This window comes from Panthera pardus, unplaced genomic scaffold (assembly GCF_024362965.1).
Source record: "Panthera pardus isolate Hobbes unplaced genomic scaffold, ASM2436296v1 HiC_scaffold_22, whole genome shotgun sequence".
Classification (NCBI taxonomy): Eukaryota; Metazoa; Chordata; class Mammalia; order Carnivora; family Felidae; genus Panthera; species Panthera pardus.
This window is the reverse complement of record NW_026526788.1, coordinates 17,506,669-17,532,828: the sequence shown is the minus strand read 5'-3', so window position 1 is coordinate 17,532,828 and position 26,160 is coordinate 17,506,669. Positions and strand designations below refer to the sequence as shown.

General features: G+C 42.3%; 1 long non-coding RNA gene across 1 annotated transcript in view; it reads left to right on the top strand.

Annotated features, from left to right (window-relative positions):
- The first annotated feature begins 4,463 nt into the window (after window positions 1–4,463).
- Window positions 4,464–26,160, top strand: part of LOC128779107 (uncharacterized) — a 187,252-nt gene continuing 165,555 nt past the window's right edge. Inside the window, exon 1 of the long non-coding RNA XR_008425058.1 lies at window positions 4,464–4,536. This is a non-coding gene — a long non-coding RNA (uncharacterized LOC128779107). The remainder of the gene's footprint in view (window positions 4,537–26,160) is intronic.

Here is a 26,160-nt window from a genome sequence, read left to right as displayed (position 1 = left end):
GAAGAGAGAGAGAGAATAGGATACAGTGGAATTTGGCGTCAAGAACACAATGAAGTGATGCATAAGTTAGGAGAAATCATTTTGCATTTGGAAAGCAAAGGGGAAAGATTGATTGCCCCGTCCAACAATTTTATTCATTATAGTTGAGAAAGATGAATCCTAAACATCTTTCAGTGTTCTACCCAAATAATGGAACAGGTGGGTCAGCCTGGAATAGATTTTGGTTCTTTTGAACCAGTTCAGTCTTCCTTTGAATCACCGATGTGGAAAAGATGGCTAAGACAATTCCTTGCATGAATTTAAAATCTCAAATATAGGATATGCATTCATATAACATCCTAATAACAACTGTTCAGACTATAAGTTATTATACTGATTTGTTTGGGGAAGTGTCTGAGCCTCAAATTGAATACGTCAAGCAAATATCTTCCACCTGGTAAGAGGAAGAATTTCTAAATATTTATCAAACTACAAAGCTCCCCATTTTTCCAAAAGTCATAGAGTAAGTGAGGAGAAGGATCAAGCTTTGCTCTCAAATACTTAACTGTGGATTCGACGTTGTTTCCAACTCTCCCAACAGTCAAGAGTTGAAGTAAGAGTAATGTTTTCGGGGCGCCTGGGTGGCGCAGTCGGTTAAGCGTCCGACTTCAGCCAGGTCACGATCTCGCGGTCCGTGAGTTCGAGCCCCGCGTCAGGCTCTGGGCCGATGGCTCGGAGCCTGGAGCCTGTTTCCGATTCTGTGTCTCCCTCTCTCTCTGCCCCTCCCCCGTTCATGCTCTGTCTCTCTCGGTCCCAAAAATAAAATAAAAAAAAAAAAAAAAAAAAAAAAAAAAAGAGTAATGTTTTCATTTGGACAGGACTGATTTGATGGATGGGCACATCTATTTATAAAAGTAACTCCTAAGTTTTAAATACGTGAAACTCATTCAGTCTGTGCCTACCTTTGCATCTGTGTGTGTGTGTGTGTGTGTGTGTGTGTATGCATGCACGCACGCATGCTCTATTGTAGTGGAGTCAAATGCTATTTCTTTCTAAAACTTGTTTATCATCTCACAGGAAAACCTCTCTGGAGAGAGTGAACGTGAGTTCTGTGTGTGGGTAAATACACCAGCTAGAATAGAAATCGATGTCTTCTACTCCCCAGACTTGTCTCTATTTCAGTTTGCATTTGCAGGCAGAATAAAGATCTCACTAAACTTTAGTGTCCATTACCTCTTACAAACTGGATTAAAACTTGAGCAGAATGAAGTAGCTAATTCCTTCTGTTTCTGAGTTTATAATTGAATAATTACAAAAACAAGAGACTCTACCATGGGGCATGACTTGTCTGATCTGATTTCTGGGCATCAGACTCTTTTGATAACACAGGCAATTATGAAAACAAGGGGTGAGTCTTCTGATTCTCTTACAAGTATTGGAAAATCACACAGCTTCATCAAGGGTATTCACACAAATAGCTTACACAAATTTAAATGAAGCAAAAAATGTACCCAGGGTTTTTTTTTAATGGGCTTAATTTTTCAGAGCAGTTTTAGGTTACAGAAAGTTGAGTGGAATATACAGAGATTTCCCAGATAGCCGTTGCCCACACACATGCACCATCCACCGGCCCAGACCTGTCATACCACAGTGGTTGGGTTGTCACCACTGAGGAGCCTAAAGGAACACATCGTTGTCACCTCAAGTAGGTAGGTGAGCTTAGGGTTCACCCCTGCTGTTGTGCCGTCTGTGGGTTTGACACATGTATGCTGACAGGTATCCACAACTGTAGTACAATCCGAATAGTTTCAGTGCCCCTGATTTCTTCTGTGCTCTAGCTTTCCTGCACCCAGTCTCTGGCAACTGCTGGTGTTTATACTGTATCTATAATTTTGTCTTTTCCAGAATGTCATATAGTCAGAATTATATGCTTTATTTCACAGCTTTATAGCTCACTGTGTTTAGTGCTGAATAACGTTCCATTGTCCGGATGCCCCACGGTGTATCTATCCATCACCTACTGAAGAACGTCTCAGTTGAGTCCAGGTTGTTGGCAATTAGGAATACAGCTGCCATGGACAGATTTTGTGGAGACGTAAGTTTTCAGTTCACCTGCGTAAAATGTTAGGAACACGATCGCTGGGTCTTATGGTGGATGTATGTTTAGATTTGGAAGAAACCGGCAAGCCGTCTTCCAAAGTGGATGAACTGTTTGCGCTTCCACCAGCAATAGATGAGAGCTCCTCCTCCTTCACACCCTCACGTGCAGTGGGTGCCCTGGTGGTTTGGAATTTGGTCCTTCTAACAGGTGTATAGGATTATCTCATTGTTGCTCTCATTTGTAATTCCCGAGTGCCCTTGGATGTGGCACTTCTTTCCACGTGCTTATTTGCTGTCAGTAGACCTTGTCTGGTGAGACGCCTGGTAAGGTCTTTTGCCCACTTTTATCTGTTAAGGTCATTTGTTCATTTTCCTATTATTCATTCTTAAGAGCTCTTTGTATATTTTAGATAACAGTCCTTTGTCGGATAGCCTTTGCAGATATTTTTACCCAGTGTGTGATATGACTGTGTGCTGAAGGATGTGATTTAGTAGAAAATGTTTGGAGACATGGATGAGGAAAAAAAGGCAAAAGATGAAATCAAATCCATGGGGACTGGGTGGCAAATACTGGTACATCTGTGGGTAGGGAGATGGAAAAACAAAAACAAAGTAAAATGATAGGCTTTGAAAATGAAGAAGGAATGGGAAAGAAAGATAAATAGCATTTTTAAAATGATCTATCACTTGGAAGGGCCCCTGGGTGGCTCAGTGGATGGAGTGTCTGATTCTTGATTTCAGCTCAGGTCATGATCTCACAGTTAATGGGTTCAAGCCCTGCATAGGGCTCTGTGCTGATAGCAGGGAGCCTGCTTGGGATTCTCTCTCTCCCTCTCTCTGTCCCTTCCCCACTGGTGCTCTCACTCTCTCTCTCTCTCTCTCTCTGCCCCTCCTACTCATCCTTTCTCCCTCTATCTCTAATTATAATAAATAAATTTAAAAAATAAAAAAGAATCCAGGGACACTTGAGTGGCTCAGTCAGTTGAGCACCCAAATTCGGCTCAGATCATGATCTCACAGCTCATGAGTTCGAGCCCTGCATCGGGCTCTGTGCTAACAGCTCAGAGCCTGGAGCCTGCTTTGGATTCTGTGTCTCCCTCTCTCTCTGCCCCTCCCCTGCTCACACTGTCTCTCTCTCTCTCTCTCAAAAATAAACATTAAAAAACATTTAAAAAATCCATTACTTGAGACATATTTTCTCTTGAATCTGAATGTCTTATAAATATATAAAATTACAGTATATGAATATAAGATCTAGTTAAGTTAAATATCTTTCCCAGCTACTATGTGTTAGACCTGAGTTTCAGGTCTTACTGGGGCTGTAGCATAAGTCACCATGGATGAGTCTGTGTGTCTGTGTGAACACAGGCACACGATGTGTGATGTGCGTGTACAAGCATGTATGTGCATCTCTTTGGTCAGCATTTATCTGACTTTTATCTCAGCTGTATGCTTTCACATTCTTACACGTTACTACGTAATATTGCCAAGCAGCAATTTAGAACCAATTTTCCACTATTTTGTTATGTCTAATGCTAAGAACAACCGTGGTATAGCATATGTTAAAAGTGTAATAAAATACATTGTGTTGAAGTGTAAGGAGTGATTAGGATATGCAGAATTTATAGATGTCATAATGAAAACAGATTACTCCCAGTACCATTCTCATAGCAAACTGAATTAATCAAATTATACATCCATTTTCATTTTCCAACACTCATTGCTTTAATAGCTAATAGGTCATTAAAAATGTGTTTACTTTCAAGCTGTAGTTATGTGCCTTTGGTTATTGAAATACATGGAAGGAGAATTCAAGGTTCTTTGGCACAATGAGAAAGCTGTTAACACAGTGTGATGCAGAACCTGCCCGAGAAAATGCAGATATAAGCAGCCATTGGTGTAAAATTTAAAAGGGCAAACACTGGTGATGTTCAGCTATAATAAAGTCCATAAAATGTTTTTATTAATCTCTGAGCATCGAGTGTGTTAGAGCAAAGCAAATGCGTAATATATCTGCTGTATGCCAGATTACCCCTCAGTAGAATGGACCGAGTCCAACAGACTAGGTAATGACTCCTCCATAGAAAAGACTGGTCGATCGGAGTGATGGGCAGTGCTCTGGGACTCATTCCCTGTCAATCACGAGATCAATCTGTCTAAAGGCTGAGGGCTAGTAAATCACACAATATCAAGGGTAGGTGTCGAACATCAAAACTTATGTATTTTTTACAAACATCTTATTGAGGGTTTAATTAAGATGCAAATGCAAAAAAAAAAAAAAAAAGGAAATGTATAAACAAGGCTTAAAAGTGACCCCAGTACACTTGCATGTCTGTGTTCTGAAACCAGGGCAGATTGAGTCTGATGTGGCCTCCAGATGAAACTAACAACACGAGCCCAGAAGCTTTGGAATATCATCTAAGTCAGTGCTGGTCTCTTCTGAGGACCCGGCAGGAGGTAAGTTGTAACGACTTTCTGTGCAATTTTCTAAAATGCTCTGTGATGATCGTTCTGGTGTCCTGGCCCTCCTTACTCCCCTCGTTCTAGGATCATCCTTCCCTTCAGGTCCTCACTCCGTGGTTTTTCCTACGTAAATTTCATTTTTGCTCCTTTCTGCCACTCTCTGTGTGGCCCAGCCCGGCACACTCAAGTCCTTAGGACCCATCCTGGCAGCGCAGCTGGGACAGAGCAGGGAGCATCCCTCTGTACTGATCCCACGTGATTTCTCCTGGGTCACAGTGTTGTGAACAAGCTGGTTCTAAATCTCCAGACTGTGTTTCAGGGAAGGAAAAGTTCTCTGTCCTCGTGGTCTTTCGGCTGAAAAGAGTTAAATTTACATGAGGCAGTTGAAAAGGAGAAGAAACCAGTTTTATTACGTTGGGACCCTAAAGGAATGACCTAGGCACAGGGTTTATGCTTTTCAGACAAAGAGACAATACACTTGTGAGGGACTGTCGGGACCAAGAAAAGTCAACTTCGGGGGATTCAGTTGGTAAAGAATTCTAAGCAGAATTTGGGCCAATGTAGTAACTTAGTAAGAAATAACCTGGGTTGTTTAAGCAGCCTTCTTGGCTCTAAATTTCCTGTCTCTGGTGATGAGGAGTCTGTTCACCTCCTGGGATGGGGAGGGGGTTTTCACGTGGGAGACCGATTACCTGCTTTCAGGACGGTCTCAGCATCGTAGTGTCTCTATGGTAACTTTCTTTACAATAATATTCCAAAGTGGCGCATTTGGGGGCAGGCTGTCGGCCCCGACAGTGTTAATCCTGTAAAAGTCTTCATTTTATATAAAAGTATATCTAAATACTATTTCATTTCTAATTCTGATACTTAAAGAGACTTTTAGAAGAATTGAGAATAACAATAAACTTTAAGGCATTCTGTTATATATATATTTCAAAACACTGAATATGAATACATTGAATATATACAATCCTATCAACTTATGTGAATATAATATGTAATAAATCACATCAATGGCTATGGAGTTATTAATGCTAAAAATGATTTTGGAAAACATTTTGTTAAAATGAAAGTCAACTTTAGCAAAGAAAACTACCAATGATGGTATTTCATCTAAGCTATGCATGAAATCTATGATAATTTTAAGGCAAACATCAAACTGAGAAAATATTTGGATTAATGTACTAAATAACTAAGTATAAAAACACTCAGACTTAGTAAGAGACACATTAACACACCAAATAAAAATATAAATTTTAGATATTAAAAAATTTTTAGCAAGGACATATAAATGCTATAAATGTTTTCAGGTCATGAATCAAAAAGTTGATGTTTTAATATATCAAATTATCAAAAGCTTTTAAATTGTTAGATTATGGAATATCCACTAGGTAGGATTTTTATTTTTCCACTATTGCACATTCTGAACCACAGGGTTTTGGCAGTGAGAATGCCTCTTGCTGCAGGGACGGTTGGGCATGACCAGGTCAGCACTGCCCTTGTACCCCAGCAGCTGGGGCCCCACCACTCAGACCTGGTTCCAGACACCCTATACTTTGGGTTGCTTTTCTAAAGATTTGCTCAGTTCTCTGCCGATAGAACGGGGAGACCTCATGCACCAGCCCCAGTCTGGAATTCAGTTCGCATTTCCCTCTCAGGGAGCTCGAATCTTGCAGCAAACCAGATGCCCTGGGGAGCTGGGAAGAGGGGAAATTATGCTTCTGTCCTCTTCTCGGTACCTCCTTGTCTAGCCTTCCTTCCACAGAGAGGTCTGGTGACCCCCTGGCCTGGGACGGAGTCATCAGAATAGTGCTGACGCCCTCATTTGGATGATTCTCATTCATGTCAGATGCAGGTTATGTTCAGGGCTCTGCCTACTGGTCTGTCACTTTGAAGACTGAGCCACATTACGGGCATATGTGTGGACTCTTGCTTCTTCCTATTACCACCCTCAAAGATTCGGAGCATAATTCCCATTCCTTAAATGTCATCTGCACATGTACCACGTGAAAAGTGGAGGAAAAAAGATTACCTTTACATTCTACAAGGGGTTAATATCCAAATATATAGAAAACGTATACAACTGAATATCAAGAAAAGAAACAACTTGACTAAAAAACGGGCAGATGACATGAACAGAAATTTCTCCGAGGAGAACGTACAGGTATTCAATAGACACATGAAAAGCTGCTCAGTGTCAGTCATGATCAGGGAAATGCAAATCAAAACCACAATAAAGTATCACCTCACACCCATTAAACTGGCTGTTACCAAAACACACAAAAAAATAGCAGGTGTGGGTGTGGAGAAGTGGGAGCCCTCGTACACTGTCAGTGAGGGTGTAAATTGGTGCAGCCACCATAGAAGGTGGTGTATAGGTTCCTCAATAAATTAAAAGTGAACCACCACACCATCCAGCAATTTTAGTTCTGAGTATTTAGCTGAAGAAAACGAACGACAGCAATCCAGAGATACACGCACCCCGGTTTGTTGCAACTTCGTTTACAGTAGCCAAGGTATGGAGTGGATAAAGAAGAGGTGGTGCATACACACAGTGGAATATTGCTCAGCCACAAACAAGAATGAAATGTTGCCATTTGCCACGGCATGGATGGATCTAGAGGGTATCACGCAGAGTGAAGTGAGTCAGTTGGAGAAAGACGTATATTGTGTGATTGCACTGATAAGTAGAATCTAAAAGGCAAAAGAAGCACAACGACACAGCAAGAGACTCAGAGAAACAGGAAACAAAGTTACCAGAGCGGAGAGGGGTTGGGGTAGCTGAAGGGGATTAAGAGGTACAAGTTTCCGGGTATAAAATAAGGCACGGAGATGCAACGTTCCGCATGGGGCGCATACTCGGTACTATTGTAATGACTTTGTATGGTGACAGACGACAACCAGACCTATCTTGGGGATCATTTAGTAATGTATAAAAATACCGAGTGACAGGTACACCTGAAACTAATAGGACGTTTGATGTCAATTCTTCTTCAATTTAAAAGGAAGAAAAAGCTGAAATATTGAAAACAAAATTGCCTTCCATTGGAGAGACGTGAGACAAACTGCCAATGTTCACATGCACAGGTATCATGCTACCCCATATGCCCTTTGATGTGCCCTTGGATGAAAGCTAGACTTCCTCTCCACGGCCCGCCTCCACCCAGTCGAATAGTGTCACAAACGCCAGACAAATCCAAATGGAGGGGACATCCTACAAAATACTTGATCCGCAGTCCTGATCCCCAGGATTATTTGAGGACCTTCAAGATCACGAAGAACCATGGGAGTCTGAGAAACTGTCACAGCCAAGAGACGCCCAGGGAGATGTGAGTTAGGTGCAGTGTGGTGTCCTGGATGGGATCCTGGAGCAGAAGATTCCAGGATATTACGCGGAAACGAAGTAAACCTGACGGAAGTGGGCTTCATTTAATAGTAATAAATCAATATTGATTGATTAGCTGTGACAAACGCACCTACTGAAAGTGATGGTTAATTTTCTGTGTCAGTTTGTCTGGGTCGGATGGTGCCCAGATAGCCGGTTAAACATCATTGCCGGCTGTGTCTGGGGGGTGTTTCTGGAGGAGGTAAGGATTTGAATGTGCAGGACCAGGGAAGCAGATGGATTTGCAGTAGAGTATGTATCCAGAACTATTGATACTATCTCCATAAACTTTCTATGAACTGAAAACTATTCTAAAACAAAAGTTATTTTGGGCGCTTGGTGGCTCAGTCAGTTGAGTGTCCAACTCTAGGTTTTGGTTCTGGTCATGATCTCACAGCTTTGTGGGTTTGCACGGTGTCTGTCTCTCTCAAAATAAATAAACTTAAAAGAAAAAATATTTTTAAGGAGCATTTACAAATTTTATAAAGTGAAACGCCGTAAATTGAAGATACCGAAAATCACATCTGCTACTTCTTAGTTTCTTCATAAGGGAATTAAAGACCTCATCAGCTGTATGCGTACGAAGAGATTTTTGCGCAATGTAGAAAGAGTGCTACATACGAAATAACAGGAAGCTGTGAGCACAGTTTATGTGTCAGATGTCACACGAGGAGTCTGTGGTGGTATGGGAAGACTTCAGAGATTATAGATAAAAATTCGGATTCAAATCCCAACTCTCCTGCGGATTCTTGGCTCGATTGCTTTTCTTCCTCCGCTTCACTTTCCACCCTGTAAAATGGGGCTACTTTCATGTACCCCAGAGAGGAAATGTGCAAGGTGTTGAACACGAAACATGTGTTTAGGACATGGTAGCCTGAGTCCTTACTTTGTGGCAAGCCAGCACCACGTGTGGAGCCCACGGTAAAGTAGTTAATAGTAATGACCTACAAGGTCCCTTTATTCAGGATCCAGGTCATTTTCTAAAGGTCCCAGGTACACGTGTTTGAATACAGTAGATTTTTAGTAATCCTGAGTAAATGTCGATGCCTGCGGATGCTGAAGATACGCTGAAGTCCTTTTTGGTATCCTCTGTTTTTTAAAACGAATCAGCAACTGAAGAATTTAAATACAAGCAATGCTTGGACTATAGTGGTGTGTGTGTGGACAAATAAATACCCTAACATTCTTCCTGAAACATGCTATACGTAACATACATTTATCACAACCTTAATGCCACCTTGATTTTGAAGGCATGACTCTTTTGGTTTTCATAATAACACTTTCCATTAGGAATAGTTGAATAAAAATGTAAAAATACAATGTTACCAGATATACATGGATAGTTTATAATATCTTTGATAATCACTATAAATTCTTTCAACCTGCTGTGTTTAATTTTAGGTTTATCAGGTTATTAAAATGTTTCCTTAGTAATCTCTCCCTCACCACATTCCATGTGTAATTAGAATTTCACTGGCTCAGCAATACTGTCTGTCCATGTGTAGGCACCCTCGCTGTTCCCCCACCTGGCCGCACTTAAACTCCTAACAAAGTGTCCGCTTGAACAGGATTCACATAGCTAGTAGCTATTACTTTTTTCTGTCTACACATGTCCATGGAGGCCACATAAGCATCACTGAGGTTCAGCACTAATACCAAGTTAAAGAGCATTTGTACCAAGGGATGGGGTGGGTGTACAACTGGCAGAGAACATGAGGTGTGCCACAGAGAACGCAGTGAGTAGAGCACCAGCCGTGAGCCTGGTTATAGGAGGGGCTTGGAGGGCCATCCCCGTGGTGAGGTCCAGCAGTGGGGACTCTCTGGTGGGGACCAGCAGTGGGGACCGGCAGCACCTGGCCTGGTAGAGGAAGGGAAAGGACCTGTTTGGCTAGGTGTCATTAGGGACCACACAAGGGAGTCTTTTAAAATTAATCCCACGCAGGGGCGCCTGGGTGTCTCAGTTAAGTGTCCAACTTCAGCTCAGGTCATGATCTCACGGGTTGTGGGTTTGAGCCCCGCGTCAGGCTGTGTCCACCTCGGAGCCTGGAGCCTGCTTCCGATTCTGTGTCTCCCTCTCTCTCTGTGCCTCCCCTGCTTGCACTGTCTCCCTCTTTCTAAAATAAATAAACATTAAAAGATGTTTTAAATTAATTCTACGCAGTATTTCCATATGCTGCACAACCCACAAGAACTATAAAGTTTCTGAGTATCCGAGACTCAGGTAGTGATGAGGAGTTAGCAGCATGATGGCGGGATCAACTCTGGGACTTTTGAAATCCAAGCAGAGTCCTTGTTTTTTGTCTTGTGTTCTGGGCGCCCCACCAGGGGGGTGCCTGCCCCTTGTAGACCTTGGGACACGGTGTGTGTGGGGTCGGGTGCAGGAGCCATGAACAGGTAGGGGGCTGTGGGTGCCTACACTACCTGGACCATTGCTCGGGGGAAAACTCACAGCCTTTGAGAACGTTGGTCCCTAAAGTTGCTCTTGAGCAGAAGCCGGTAACATGTATGCCCAAAGGGATCAGGATTTGGTAAGGTTGACTCCCAGCCCAAAAGCCTAAGTGCAGAGGGGGGACTGCGGTGGCTAGAGGCAGGGGAAAACTACACAATGAGGGAGAGTCTGTGTACCATGAACCTAAGAGTAGGTTTCGGATGTGTAAGTGTCTTTTCTGTTGGAATTGCCCTTTATTCACTCCATACTGTTTTTCTATAGCTGCTAATGGTGAGGAAACTATTAGAAACACTGCCTAATTTCGGGAGCAGTGTCAGGACTCCAAACTGGTAACCCGCCACGGAGGTGTCTGGGTGTATGTAAGCCAACAGAGGAAAAGTGGTCACAGCACCGTTGGGGGAGCCAGGTGCTGGGACTCTGTGCTGAGTGGAAAGGGTAGAAGTAGAGCCCAGGAGCCGGGTTGTGTGGAGAGCTCAGGGCCGCCTCCGGCCCCTGTGGGGGTTTTTTAGGACTAGGACGCACTCCCGGTGTTGGCGTTGGAGTCGTGTCGCCCACAATCCGTGGGAGTCTCAGGCTTGGCGGGGTAGGAACCTCAGAGGCCAGGCTGTCACATTCCGGAGCGCTTTGCCTGTGCTGTCTGTGATTTACAGCGTCCACACCGAACACGCGTGTTACCCTGACAATGCACGACCATAGGCAACCTCGTTCCTGACCCCGTGTTCTTGGTTCTCGATGTTTCCTTTGACTTACATGTGATCAGCTGTTCCTTCTCCCACGCAGCTTTTCAGCTCTGATTTACTCGTAGTGTTGTGAATATACTCTAGGCTGACGGAATGTGGATTTATAAAAGCTGGGTCATGAGGTATACACAGTATTTAGAATTCATGTAATATATGACCTACATGTAACATAGATTATAACAAGTGATATATATCATTTATAGTGCAATCTATGTGTTTTGTGTATACAGTGCATTATATACTCCATATAATTTTATTAGTAGCCACAAATAGAAAATGCTTTCAAATTCTAGCTTTGTTTTATGCAGGGAAGTTTACACTTTTTTTAAAAAAATATATTTATTTATTAATTAATCTCTATACCCAACATGGGGCTTGAACTCATGACCCCAAGGTCAAGAGTCGCGGGCTCTTCCGACTGAGCCCGCCAGGTGCCCCAGACAAGTTTACATTCTTAAAAATGTCTGTTTTTATTTGCTTGGAAGAGAGTGCACATCAAAATAATAAATTCCCCTTTCAACTTCCATTTGCATTGACACCAAATGCATTGTACTTAGTATAAGAGATGAGCTTCTCTCCTCTGTGTTCCTTTCTGCTTGAAACTCGATTCCATCACCGTCTCATGATTAATTTATTCATATTCAATCTTGTGGCTGGTATACAATGACATCTCAGTTATTAATATCAAAATCAGAACTTCTTCAGCATTAGATATGTGGTTTACCATGACTTTTGTACTGCATGTGACTAGTTTGCTTTTTATTCCAGAGGAAATCCATCTTGCTTTAGCATTTTCTTTGATTTTGTCTTCCAAGTTTTTTGACTCCTCTGAAGTTTATATATGTATACACACACACACACACACATGCACACAAACCTCTAGTATATTACTACTTTGGTGCAATTGAACTTTTTATTCTCATTCTGTTAAAGAAATGTATCCACTCCCGCTATTCGCCTGCTCTGTGGACTCTGCCCAATCCGTCTCCCCAGCACACATCTCTTGTGCTTAATTTGCTCTTGTCAACGTGGCATCAGTACCGTCCAGGATAGGTCCCTCTGCGTCATGAAGACAAGCCATGCTCTGCTTTTCCCGAAACCCATTTCCTCATGTTTCTGGACTCGATTATGTCAACGATAGCCCTTTTTTAGACCCGGAAAACTAATGCAAAGGAGAAATTATTACTGCAACATTTATCCTAGGCATTCCCAGGCAGACACGTGTGCAGATGGGAGATATGTGTTTTCTTGTTCAGTCACTGCTTATTTTAGTCTTTGCTATACATTTCAATATCTTGTTTTCTCACAAGTTGCAAAATGACTCTATACAAAGTTCCCATCATTTATTTTGTTTCATGTGCCATTTTTCTCTGATTTAATATGGAAAATATTTTCTGATCTCATGTAGTAAGAAACCTGACTTTCCCATTTTCCCTTCCTTTGAGATCTTCTACCTGTGCTATTCATTAAGTAAGACGTGTTTTAGGGGCTCCTGGGTGGCTCAGTCAGTAAAGTGTCCGGCTTCAGCTCAGGTCTTGATCTCTCAGTTTGTGGGTTTGAACCCTGAGTCAGGCTCTGTTGACAGCTCAGAGCCTGCTTGGGATTCTCTCTCTCCCACTCTCTCTCTGTCCCTCCCCTATGCCCCCCCCAAAAATAAATCAACAAAAAATTTTAATAAATAAATAAATGTGTAAAAAATTAGCTCTTAGGGTGCCTGGGTGGCTCAGTTGGTTAGGTGTCCAACTTCAGCTCAGGTCATGAACCCACAGTCTGTGGGTTACCAACCTTGCATTGGGCTCTGTGCTGACAACTCAGAGCCTGGAGCTACTTCGGATTCTATGTCTCCCTCTCTCTCTGCCCCTTCCCTGCCCATTCTCTCTCTCTCTAAATAAATAAACAAACAAACAACCTTTTTCTTAAAAAAAAAAATAGATATGTTCTACCAGCATTTCCTGAGTGTCTTTGTATTGCCACAGATATGGATGGATGGATGGATGGATGGATAGATAGATAGATAGATAGATAGATGAATCAGATTAAAAGTGATTCTATCCTCAAATATATGACAGGTGAAGAAGGAGAGATATAATGAGTGGTAGTCCAGACAGGGGTAGGGGCAGGGGCAGGTGGAAATGGAAGGTGCCTGTGGGTGGGAGTGATCCGTGGAGGACAGGAGCATTTTATCATCTCACTGTGTACGATTCCTGGTGCATGGTAATAATAAAAACCAGAGTGAAATTTAGTCCGGTTGATTGCATTTTAAAATTATCTACAACTGCTGCACTTGTCTTATCATCTGCATCTTGTGGATAGCTCCTTCGCTATGTTACCACGACACTGGATAGAATATATAAATCTACTTGTAAGTCTTAATGTGTCACGATAGTGCCGTGAACCAACAAGAGAAATAGAGTAGCAAAGGAAAAGGACATCCTGCTGCTAGAGGCAAAGAGAGCCTCATAGAGGAGCTGATGTTTCGTGAGTGGCACCTAGGAGGTAACAAATGCTCAGTCGCCCTTTCTCAGGAAGGAAGCAGGGTTAGATCTCATCGTTCCAAAATGGAAGGGCTCCCGCTTCGCTGTTCTAGGAGATCCACGGTTGAGTTTACGCAGCCAGTCCTCTACGTATCCCTGCTCTCTCTCTGCAGCGATAGCACACAGCTTGCTCGTATCTGGTACTGTTGTTATCTGGGGTCGTGTTCCCGTATGGTGTTGAGGTCGCCCTGGAGGCTTTCTCCCTACAGAGAGAAGCTGCTTCTGCAAGTTAATTTCCTAGATGTGGAGCTATCTCCGAGGGAAACCAGAGTAATTTTCCATTTAATTTGGCATTTTCTGGAAGAGTGACTCCAAAATTCAAGGCTTTTCTGATTAAATTCCGTTGCATTTATGAGGTTGGTTTTCTGCCTCAGGGCTGAGCTGTGAAGCCGCTTGGAATGAATGACGGACCCGAGCCCGCAGGCGCGCCAGGCACCTGCAGCCTCCCAGCTGCAGAGAGCCTCCCGGCTGCAGCAGGGAGTCCGGTGTCGCACCTAGAAAACATACTCTGACGAGACTCTCAGTGTAGACAGAGCCGTTTGTCACAGTTTCATCTGTTCCGGGCCATAGAAAATGGGCAGGTCACAGAGGAGATGAGCAGTATCTATGATATCTCTTGACAATATTAAAAAATCTGTTCACTTTTGTGAGGATTGTATTCAATTTTATTTTTTATCATAATTCTCTTGTGCGTTGAAAATACACACATGGAATTCTTTAATCAATTCAAAAATTATACTTAGTGGAAGGGTTGCCAGCCTCCCAGTGAGCACACCTGCTCGCTGTGCCTTTCTGCTTCCGTGTTAAAGGGTAAATTGTAGACAAGGGGAGAAGAATGTGTGGTTCTTCCCCCAAATAAACAATAATAACTGTGCAAAGAAACAATTCCGTGATGCGTTTTCATTCCCCTTTTTGTTTGTTTGTACTTACTATGCCGTGAGAAGGACAAGATTTTAAGAAATTAAACTAAAAAAAAAAGAAAATGAGTCTTTAAATTAATCAAAGTAGAAGCGCCTGGTGGCTTAGTCGGTTAAGCGTCTGTTGATTTCAGCTCAGGTCATGATGCCCAGGGCCGTGGGATCAAGCCCCGCATCGGGCTCTGTGCTGACAGCATGGATCCTGCTTGGGATTCTCTGTCTCTCTCTCTCTTTCTCTCTCTCTCTCTCTCTCTCTCTCTCTCTCTCTCTCTCTCTTCTTCCCCTCCTCCCCTTATGTGCATGCACACTCTCTCAAATAAAGAAGTAAATACACTTAAAAATTAATCAAAGTGACTAAACACATAGAAAATATGATATGTAATGTAAAATTGAGAATAATTTTTATGTGTGAAGTTGACAAGTGATGTGAATATTAAATCAAAAAAGTGGAAAACATTCAGTACCCGTAAAGTTTGTGAATAATGCTTTTGTAAGGTGCTGGTATAAATATAAATTGGTATGATCTTCTAAACAACTTCTTTTCTGTAGTATTTCATAAGCTTTCTAAGTTAATTGCCTCCTGTATCCTATAATTAATTGTCCTTTTGGGAAATCATACTAATTAGAGATATACAAAGAGATGTACTTTACAATAATTAACACCAAATATATACAATTAAAGGGAGCAATTCGCATTTAAGCAAAAGAATAGTATACAATTGTCAAGAATAATCTTTGAAAAATATTAACGTATTTAATGTGGAAAGTGTTTGTGGCATTCTGTTAACTCAAAGGTTCAAAATGCATATATGAGGGGCGCCTGGGTGGCTCAGTCGGTTGAGTGTCCGACTTCAGCTCAGGTCACGATCTCACGGTTCGTGAGTTCGAGCCCCGCGGCGGGCTCTGGGCTGGTGGCTCGGAGCCTGGAGCCTGCTTCCGATTCTGTGTCTCCCTCTCTCTCTGCCCCTCCCCCATTCATGCTCTGTCTCTCTCTGTCTCAAAAATAAATAAACATTAAAAAAATGCATACATGATATATGCATTTACATGTATTCTATGCATATAGAAAAAAAAACCAGAAAACAAGTTACCAAAAAATTAACAATGATTTTCCTGAGTAGGAGGACTGCTGATGGTACTTGTTTGAATTATTTGTGCTTTGTTTAGCGTTATGTAGGCCTGTAGGCAGGTGATACCTGTAGGACCCAGAAGTGGTGATTTTTACACCTGTGAAAAAAATAACACCCATTAATCAATCCAATGGCAAAGCCACTATTTTATTTTAGGAAAGGAGACCAAAGGAAAGAAGGAGATGCCCTCATCCGGGCCTTGCGCACAGCACAGTATGCTTTTGGTCAGTGTCTCTCCAAGCGTATGGCCTCTTCTTGAAAGCAGATACTTTTTCTTACATGTCTTGGGAAAGCACCAGTGACCGAGCTCCTCAAAGGTGGTGAATGTAATTCTTAGGTGACAACAGATAGGAATGTAATGAGGCATCAAGTGTTACGGTGCAGTTCACTAGTGTGTGGGCTTCCCCAAGTGATTTCCCTGGAAACTAAATCCCATAATGGGCCGTATGATCTTTACTTTCTTAGTTCTTATTGTTAAGAACGGCCGAAAAGTTACAAATAAACAAGGATTTAAATATCCTGCCCCCGTATTGTTCTCCAGACCCTCTTTGTCTGTGTTGTCCATCGTGGGGCGAGACGGGCTGCACACCGTCCAGATCTTGGTCTGCAGGTCGATGCAGAGTGACATCAGGCAAAACGCAGACACATGGTTTGCTCATTAGTAAAACAAATAGTGTGGGCTCCACTACCATAACCAGGTGATTATGAAGTATCAGTAAAGTAATTGATATAAAAAGCATAAATATACGCATACTATGCACTGTTTCCCTCACTATTTACTTAATATTGTCATCTTTCCCTTACTTGTCTGCTCTCATTAGGGCAAAACAAGTACCACAAGAAAGATTAAGTAAAATAAATTAAAAGTAACAACAGGGGCACCTGGGTGGCTCAGTCGCTTAAGAAGAGTCTGGTTTTGTCTTTGGCTCAGGTCATGATGTCAGGGATCGTGGGTCAAGCCCCGTGTCGGGCTCTGTGCTGACAGAGCGCAACCTGCTTGGGATTCTCTCCCCGTCTCTCTCTGCCCATCCCCCCTGTCAAAAATAACTAACTGACTAACTAACTAACTAACTAACAGGAAGTACTGTGCCACGGGACCTACCCAGTCCATGTCAGTGCTACCATCATCGGATTTCAGAAGAAAATAATGGGTTCTTGTAGAATGTGAGGATGTTATAGAATCTGAGTAAGATTATTCTCCAGGCGCCCGGGAGGCTCAGTTGGTTAAGTGTCCAACTCTTGGTTTCAGCTCAGGTCATTATCTCACAGTTCATGAGACAGAACCTTGCATCAGGCTCTGCACTGACACTGAGGAGTCTGCTTGGGATTCTCTCTCTCCTTCTCTCTGCCCCTCCCTTGTTCTCACATGCTTTCAATCTCAAAATAAATATGTAAACAAACAACAAAAATATAATGATATATCAATTCCTCCTTCTCCAAAAAGATGAGGCAGAAAACCCATCACTTTTGGATTTCTTTTTTTTAAACCAAATCTTCCAATTTTATGCACCTTACTAGTAAAAGTTCCAGAATGAAGCTAGAAAACCACTCAGAATATGGTTCAAAATGCATCTGAGCCTGTGTGGGTATGTGTGTTTATGTATCTGTGTGTGTGTGTGTGTGTGTGTATGCATGTGTGTACGTGTGTGCATGTGTGTGTGTGTGTGCGTTTTGGAGTTGGGGGTAGGGTGTTATATGTGTGTAAATCCAAGTTTGATTAGAAAAAAAATAAAATTTCTCATACAAGTCATGGAGAACTCAAACAAATGTAATTTCCTATGAAACGTTACATAGCCAGCACATAGGTTTTACTCACAGGCTTGAGGTTGAAATGCTACTTTTCTTACTACTTTTTCTAGCAAAAATACCCTGCTTCACCCTAAGACTGAATTGTTTGTAAATCTTCTGAAACTGCCTAACAGTTCTATTTTTCTTAGGTTACTCTGCAGTAGCACTGTGTAATAAAAATGTAAACTGAGCCATATACATAACTTTAAAATGTGTAGTGTTCACATAAAAAAGAAGGGAAATATATGTGCAAAATAGTATCTCAACATTTAATCCAGTTCAGACTTTTGACTGAGGTATTTCACATTAATTTTTTATTCTCACTTTTCAAATTCTGGCACAGATGGTCACAGCACATCTCAGTTTGAGTCCTGTATTTTCAGTGGTTTTGATGAAGTGTAGTCCTACCAAGACAATAAAAAGGTACTTAACAGAAAAATACTTTACTCTGCTTCAGTTTTTAAATTTATTTTTTTTTTAAATTTTTTTAACGTTTATTTATTTTTGAGACAGAGACAGAGCATGAACGGGGGAGGGGCAGAGAGAGAGGGAGACACAGAATCGGAAGCAGGCTCCAGGCTCTGAGCCGTCTGCCCAGAGCCCGACGCGGGGCTCGAACTCACAGACCGCGGGATCGTGACCTGAGCTGAAGTCGGACGCTTAACCGACTGAACCACCCAGGTGCCCCTAAATTTATTTTTATTAAAGTATTTTAAACTAAAAATTCAACCCAGCCCCATACCAAGTGCTCAGCGGCTGCCTGTGACAGCTGTAGGCAACAGTCCTGGTATGAAAACCAGGGCGGCATTAAACTCATAAAGCCAGAACAATGTAAATATGGCCACCGGCTTTCAGCTTTTTTGAGGAATTACTTGAAATATCCCACTGAGCCTTTATTAAAAAATCATTATTCAGCATAAAACAGAGGAGTAACACTTGCTTACAAATTTGATATCCATATTGCATTTTCTTTTCTGTTTTCCTCATTGTATGTTTTAAGTGAAATGTGTCTTGATAGATACTTTTCTTCTTTTATTGTGATAATGTTTATATTAAAAAGTTGAAGCTGAAGTCACTATTCTAATCAAGAAGCCTCAAGCCAATTAACTAAGTGCTCTACTTAAGAAAATTCAGCTTGGCTCCCAGAGCTGAACTCACAAGGGAAAATAATGTTATGAGAAAAGGAAGCATAAAAGGTTACATTATATGGTTGTACGTAAACTACATCATTTTCCCAGTGATTTCTACTGGGAATCCTGGAGGAATATACCTGATCAGACTAAATAGTGATAGTAGCTAGTGTGTTAGAGGTGCACTCCTGGAAGTATTACCTAAACTTGCTTTAATGCTAAGATTTCAGTTTTATGTCAAAATTGTATTAAATGTCCAGGATGTGAAAGGAAACACTGTGATTCTGGCATTTGTTACACACGGCATGTTGACATGCTTTAAGGTGTGAGTGTAACGTGACTATGAAGGTCAAGGCAAATATCAAGCAAAAATGTCTGCCTCGTTATCAAGAGTGGCTGTCTACATCACTCATTTACTAGATAACTATTCCATTCTCACTTCTCTTCTCTATAAGAACACATCCTTATGTCTTCTCTTCCTTCCATGATGGGAGAGTCCTAATATCATCTGTCACCATATTTTAAATCACACCTACAGTATTTTTAATCATTGGTATTGTTAGGGGCTGAATTGTATCCCCCTTGAAAACACACGTTGAAGCCCTGGCTCTCATTTTTCAGAATGGGACCTAATTTTGGAATAGGGTCATTGTGGATGTAATTGGTGAAGTTAAAGTGAGGTCATACAGAAGCTGTATTGGCCCTTAGTCCAATCTGACTGGTGTCCTCCTGAGAAGAGACACAGACACAGGGACGAGAAGGAAATGCAACCACGTGGAGACAGAAGGGATTGGAGGTATGCAGCCCAAAGCAAAGGACACCTGGGGTCTCTAGAAGCTGAAGACCCCGGGGGTGGGGGGTGGGATCCACTCCTAGAGGCTCTCGCGGGAGCATGACCCCTTCCAGCCTCCAGAGCCATGAGGGGACACTTTTCTGTTGTGTTTAGCCGCTCAGTTTGTGGTACCTGGTTATATAGTCCTAGGAACTAATGTGGGCAGTGAAATTAAGAAATTATGTCTTGTCCTATTGAAAAAGTAATTCACTGTATTGTTGTTACAATGGTCTTTGTATTAATTTGATAGTCTTTAGTGACCACCAACTATGTCAGAATCAGAACAGGCAAAAATCATTAATTCATGTTCCCTACCTTTCATCTAGTAAGTTGCTGAGTAAACAGCTTCCATAAATAAAAGGTGCCAAAATTGCCCTCACGCTTTTCAAGGAAGATATTTTAGCAATATAGATGTCAAGACCTAGAGTAACTGCTCTTTGTTCTTTTAATACAGAGTTCATGAAAATTAAATAAAGACTATGATGCACAAGTAAAGGATGAGAATTACTTTACATGGCTTTTCTGTGGTTGGGGTTGATGGACTGCTTGATAAGACTTGAAAATCTTAAGGGCACCTGGGAGGTCAGTCACCTAAGCATCCGACTTTGGTTCAGGTCATGGTCTCATGGTTTGTGAGTTCAAGCCTCACACTGGGCTCTGTGCTGACAGCTTGGGGCCGGGAGCCTGCTTCAGATTCTCCCTGTCTCTCTGCCCCTCCCCTACTCCCGTGCGTGCACTTTGTCTTTCTGTCTGTCTCTCTCAAAAACAAATAAACATTAAAAAAAGACTTGAAAATCTTAAAATTACAAGATTTGGAAGGACCTTAGAATTCCAGGAAGTGGGGACACACACACAAGTGTTGTTTACCTGCTGAAAGATAATTACTGGGTTGACCTGGAACCTCCAAATCTGCCTCTCCCCCAGCTCTGTCCAGAAGACAGCAGCTCTCTGCTGCCAGATCTCATAATCCAGTGCACCTTGAGTTTCAGGAGATCTGGAGAAGTTGAAATCTGGTACGGGTTACGTTGGTGTGCAAACACATCGTTATGTCGTTCCTTAAAAATGAAGAAAAAACCAAATTATCAATAATGAATGGTTAAGGCCTCAAGTTTCTCAAAAGTTTTATTTTGGCTCCTTTTTGCTCACCTTTTAAAGCCCTGTTGAAAGAGACCATTAAAACCACGGCAACGTGGATGTCATAAGGCCTCTTCACTCCTGAACCCTTACTGCCACAGTTGCTCCGATTGCTTATCTACGTGAAGAAAGCATTTTGAACTTGTCTCCTATCATTTCTTTCATGAAATTATAAGGTGAGGACTGTAAAAAGCCACCCCAAAATCCGGTCGGATGTGATGGTTTCGTGAAGTGAGGACCGGATTTAAATTCCAAGAAGAGACTCGATCAGACTTCATCACAAAGGAAGTGTGAGTCTCCCATACAACACAGTCACTGAAGAAAAACACTCCTTTTGTTTTTTGTTGGAAGGTCTTTTGTTGGGAGATCTACCCACTTGCACTGTCTGTGCCGAAATCTTCCTCTTGCACCGTGCTCTGAATTCCCCTCCGTAGAACATGGCTGGGGTCAACAAAAGCACGCGTAATACTTATTAACCGTCGGCACAGACATTTACGATGCACTTGGGATCGCCGTCTGTGTGTGTTGTGTGAAGCGGCGTTCTTTGACATCTACCCTTCGGCAGCTCGCGGGCCGACTCTGTAAGAGAAAGTCCACCATGACATTTCCTCGCAGCAGTCACACCCCTTGCCTTCCCAGGCGAATCGGTGTGATTTGTCCAGCATCCTTTTTGTCAACTATGCTGGCTGCCAGACATCGTCGTCCAGTCAGAGCCGTGAGTATTTTTGAAAATAATTTATAAAACTGCTAGGTAGAGATTAAAAAAAAATGGGAGACATCACTTTGCGGTCCCCTAATTAAGTCTCATCAAGCACTCTGTCTTCTTCCCGTAAGATTCCGGTCGAACAATTGGGGCTGCTTCTGCAGTTGCACTGTTCCAGCAGAGAGAACCAGACTCAGAGGCCCTGAAACACGGGATCCTTAGAAGCCAAGTTCAGCCTTCAAAAGATGATGGTGCAGGCTTTTTCTGCATGGCTTTTGGTAACCTTGTCTTGCAAATCATCCACTTAGCTAACTTTCTCTGACAAGCAACGCTACTCCACTGAATCTTTAACAAAATGCTGTGGATTTGTGCTAGTTCAGGTAAAGAGACAGAGTACCCCCTCCATGTGGTCAGGTCTTCTGTAAGCCTTCAAAATGTGTGGATTCCTTGTGCTCGTGACAGTGCTGTCATGACTTCCAAGAAATTCTTCCAAAAGGAGCACCGAAGCTTCCATTCTGGGTGTTTCACGTGGCAGCTTTGAATTCAGGGGACGAGTATTTAGTTCAGGAGACGGCGCTCTGTGATTTTGCATGCTGTGACACTTCTGTCTCTCCCGGACAGCCGCCATGAGAAGGCATCACGGCTGTGGAAGTTTCCATGGGAATAGGGATGTGCATTTGATGTTCCCTCAAAACATTTTTGCACTTCTGTAGAATCCAAGGCATAATTCTTTACAATAAAGCCAAGACAAATTTTTATAAACTTCAAGTAAGCTATGAAAGTAAGGCTATGGAGTGTTCGAGTTCCTGGATGAACTATTTGTAGGGAATAAATATCGGCAATAAGCAAAGTACCTATTATGTATTTCTTTCATGATGAAAGTAAATGTTCTTAAAGCTTTTAAACGTGTAGCCTGGGAAGAAAGTACATTACAGAAGTGTTAATGGCTTTTAAAAAAATAGTTGAGTAAACAGCATAGGTAATTATTCTGTAGGGAAATGCTGCTTAATTAAAACACAGAGCCATTCTATTAGCATACACACCTGCTGTTCATATGGCTCATTTCTTCCTAAAATGACTTAATTCCCGAATAGGGTTCTGTCTCCACTTCCTTGGGAAGGGTCCACTTGAATTCCTGCTTCCTTTCATCTGTGTTGCCTCCAAATCCTTTGTGTGTGTGAGAGCATGTGCACGTGTCTATGTGGGCTCCACGTATATATCTCAGGGAAGACGGATTTATAATGACAACGGGGCCTGTGGGCTCTACGGTCCTGTATTTTCTCAAAGTGTTCAGCATCCAGTCATGATAGACTGCAGGTCATGGTACATCTTTGTGCGGAAGTCACAGGCGAAGCTACCGTCTCTCTTGAAACAAGACAGTTGGGACCCACGCAGGCGTCTATCTGGCACGATCTTGCTTCAGACTTTCCTTCAAAGACATTGGAAAGGCCAGCTCATCCTTGAAATCTTCTCCGAGGAGAGACAAGGTTTATTTTCTGTAAATATATCCAGTGCTCTGCCCTGCCCACCCCTTCTTCCCAAAGCAGTATAAACACTGAACTGTGTCTTTTGATAACAACAACCGCGAAGGTACCCACTAAATAGCACGATGTTCCCAGCACCGCACAGAATCACCATAGTTCGTTCATTATCCAGCTTCGTGTTTGGTTAGGTCGTGTGTGTATCTCTCTCTGTGCTTTATGTGCACATCGCCTTAAGTTATGTCCCAGCGTGTCAACATTTCTTACCCACTTTCGACTACTTCTCGCAAAGTCCTCTCACTATGCTTAACGCTTTCATCCTTTCGTTATTTGAAAAATGGGATGTTTATTCTTTTATTTGTAGAATAAAGTGAACTGTGGATAAGAAAATACAATTTTCCTCCCAGGTAACATTTTGTAAATCAAATAATAATAATAGTAAAAATAGTACATACACACATGTGAGTGTGGAAGCGAGTGTGTTTATCCACTTTGCACTTAATGTGACACAATGAAAAGTCGGGATGTCTCTTCCTAATTTCTTAATCTAGAGTAATCACTAAATGTTTTTGTACCTGTGGAGGAAACAATAAGCATGCGTGTGCACAGGCGCTGACGTTTTTATAATTTGGGGTAACCGATGACATATTTTCTGTTCATAAACGATACCTTACTAATTTCTGACTTGTCTATTTTTTTTCATAACTCTGGCTTTCATGAGCAGTTCTGTCTTGAGCAGTTGCTTTCACACTATGTCCTTTGTTGTGTATGTACGTGTATTCATATTGACAATTCTCAGTAGCAATAGCTCACACTTACCCAGTGCTTATGGGTATTGCCATTTTACAGAGGTGAAACTATGGCATGGAAACATTGCCCTAGGTCTGGAGCCAGCAGACCGATTAAGCCAGCTCTGGAGCCCATGCCTCGGCCGCTGCCTTAGATGCTACTAACTAGTAGGCAAGAGTGCACTTGACTTGGTGTTCTTAATATCCAACATTGAAGACGAGCCCAGAGGGTTTTTATAAATCCCAAGGTTATTTCTAAGAACATCATGCACTTATTTATCAGATAAATATCACAAGCCTTGTGGTGACCTAAAAAGATTGGAGAGAAAATATGTAGCATTTGTGAAGTCTGGAATTGGAAACAAATAAGCTTATGGAAAATAGTTTTTTAAAGGGGAAGTGGTATGGATTGGCTACTTTGAATAATTTGGTGAGTCCGGGGCACAGGGGCCGGCCCCTGGGGTGATTAGGGTGGGTCCCAGGGAGCCTGGGACATGAGGACATGATGATGGAGGTGGTCCATGTGTGAACTGAATCAGATGCTCAACAGGGGACCCAGAGTTGGCTCTAGAGAGCACAGCACAAATACTTACTGTTGAAAGTCATACTGATTCACACTTCCCACAAACATTTGCTTAGTGCCTTTAGGTACACACTCAGTTGGGTATTTGGGAGATAGAAATGAATAAGCCCTGTATGTTCTCAGCTTTTGTATATTGTAGACACTTGATAATCTCATGAATACATTTGCAATTGAGAGTGATTACTCAGGCAGCAGAATGAAACTTGGATAAAGACCTTCAAACTTAGAGACATAAATAAAATAGTGTTAATTTTCCCTCACAGTACAACCTAGAGTTAATTTGCCCAGAACTGTCAAGGGGTCTGCTTTCCATGTGGTCACCGGAGATCCCATTTCCTTCTATTTTGCTTTGCCATGGAGTTCTGGCTTCTCCATCGGGGTGGAGCTGGTTGACCAGGAACACATCCTCACTTCAGGAGGAAATCTCAGAGGAACTCAAACTGAGAACCATTTTACAAAATAACTGACCTGGAACTCATCAAAATATCAGGTCAAGGAAACCAAAGAAACACCGATGACGTGTTCTAGATTAAAGAAGACTGTAGTGTGTGACAAATAAATTCAGCATGTGATTCAGAGCAGTATCCTAGAGCCAAAAAAGCAATGGCAATAAATGATGTATTGGGACAAGTGATACAATTTGATCAAAACTGGAAATTAGATAATAGTCATGTATTAGTGTTCAGTTTCCATATTTCTATAATCGATGGTTACACAGAGATTATCTTTGTTCTCAGGAAATACATTCAGAAGTAATTAGGATAGGGGCACCTGGGTGGCTCAGTCAGTTACGTGTCCGACTTCCCCTCAGGTCATGATCTCGAGGTTTGTGGGTTTGAGCCCCGCGTCCGGCTCTGTGCTGACAGCTGGGAGCCTGGAGCCTGCTTCGGATTCTGTATCTCCCTCTCTCTCTGCCCCTCCCCCCAAGCACTCTGTCCCTCTCTGTCTCAAAAATAAACATGAAAAAAAAGTAATTAGTATAAAAGGACAGCTCAAACACTGAGAAAAAGCATATACATACACACATTATATATGCTATATGTGGATGTAATATATGTGATGTGACTTCATATATAAATATGTGTACATATGTACATATGTGCGTCTCTCTATATAAATACGGGGGGAATTAAAATGGAGCAAAATTGTTGAGGAGTACATGAGAGTCGCTTGAATTGGTCTGGCAACTTTTCTATAAATTTGAAGTTGTGCAAATGATTTAGAGAAATTTCTATAAGGCATAAAATGAGACCAACTGACTGTGGGAAAAGGGGGGGCCATGGGGAGAAGAATCCAGCGGTGGCAGTGACTTGGAGACTGTGGAAGGCTTCTCAAACGGAAGCCCCTGCAGGTGCAGAGCGGCCGGGCAGGTGCAGGAGGAGAGGGCAGTTCCAGCAGGCATGCCCCATCCAATGCCGCATTCTCCACCTGCTATGGCGACAGCCCAGCCGCGACCCCCAGGCCAGCAGGTTGGCCTCACTTGGAGCCGCCTTCCGTGAAAGAGCCTCTTCATTTCCTTCTTGAAAAAAAAAAATGAGAAGGAACTTGCATGTGTAGGTCAAGTAAGAACAGAAAGAAGAAGAAAATCTCATTAAATGAGATGCAAACGAAATTGAATTTCGGCAGCATCTTGGAATTGGGACCAGAAGTAAAACCCCAAGAACTTGCAGATGTTAATTCAAGGTGTTAGTTGACTTCCTGTGCAACTGTGGAGAGCTTACTCTTGGTCATTTTATTTAATTGTCCAGGAGCAGCAGAGCCTCTCCTGATGTCTGAATTCTGCAAATATTTAAGAAGTGGACCACAAAAAGTAATCTAAAATGGAGGCTGGGGGGGGGGTCACAGTCCAAAAATAGAAACCCAAGGAAGACGTAGCCAGAAAAGCCAAGGGAGGTGCATAGGTTTCCAAGTGAGCAAAGAGTGGAGATGAGGCCCGAGAGGAGAGGCGGCTCTGCTGACCCGCGCAGCGTGAAAAGCCATTTCCCAGGTGGAATGGCAAGAATGCTGGCTTCCAGCACAAGTTG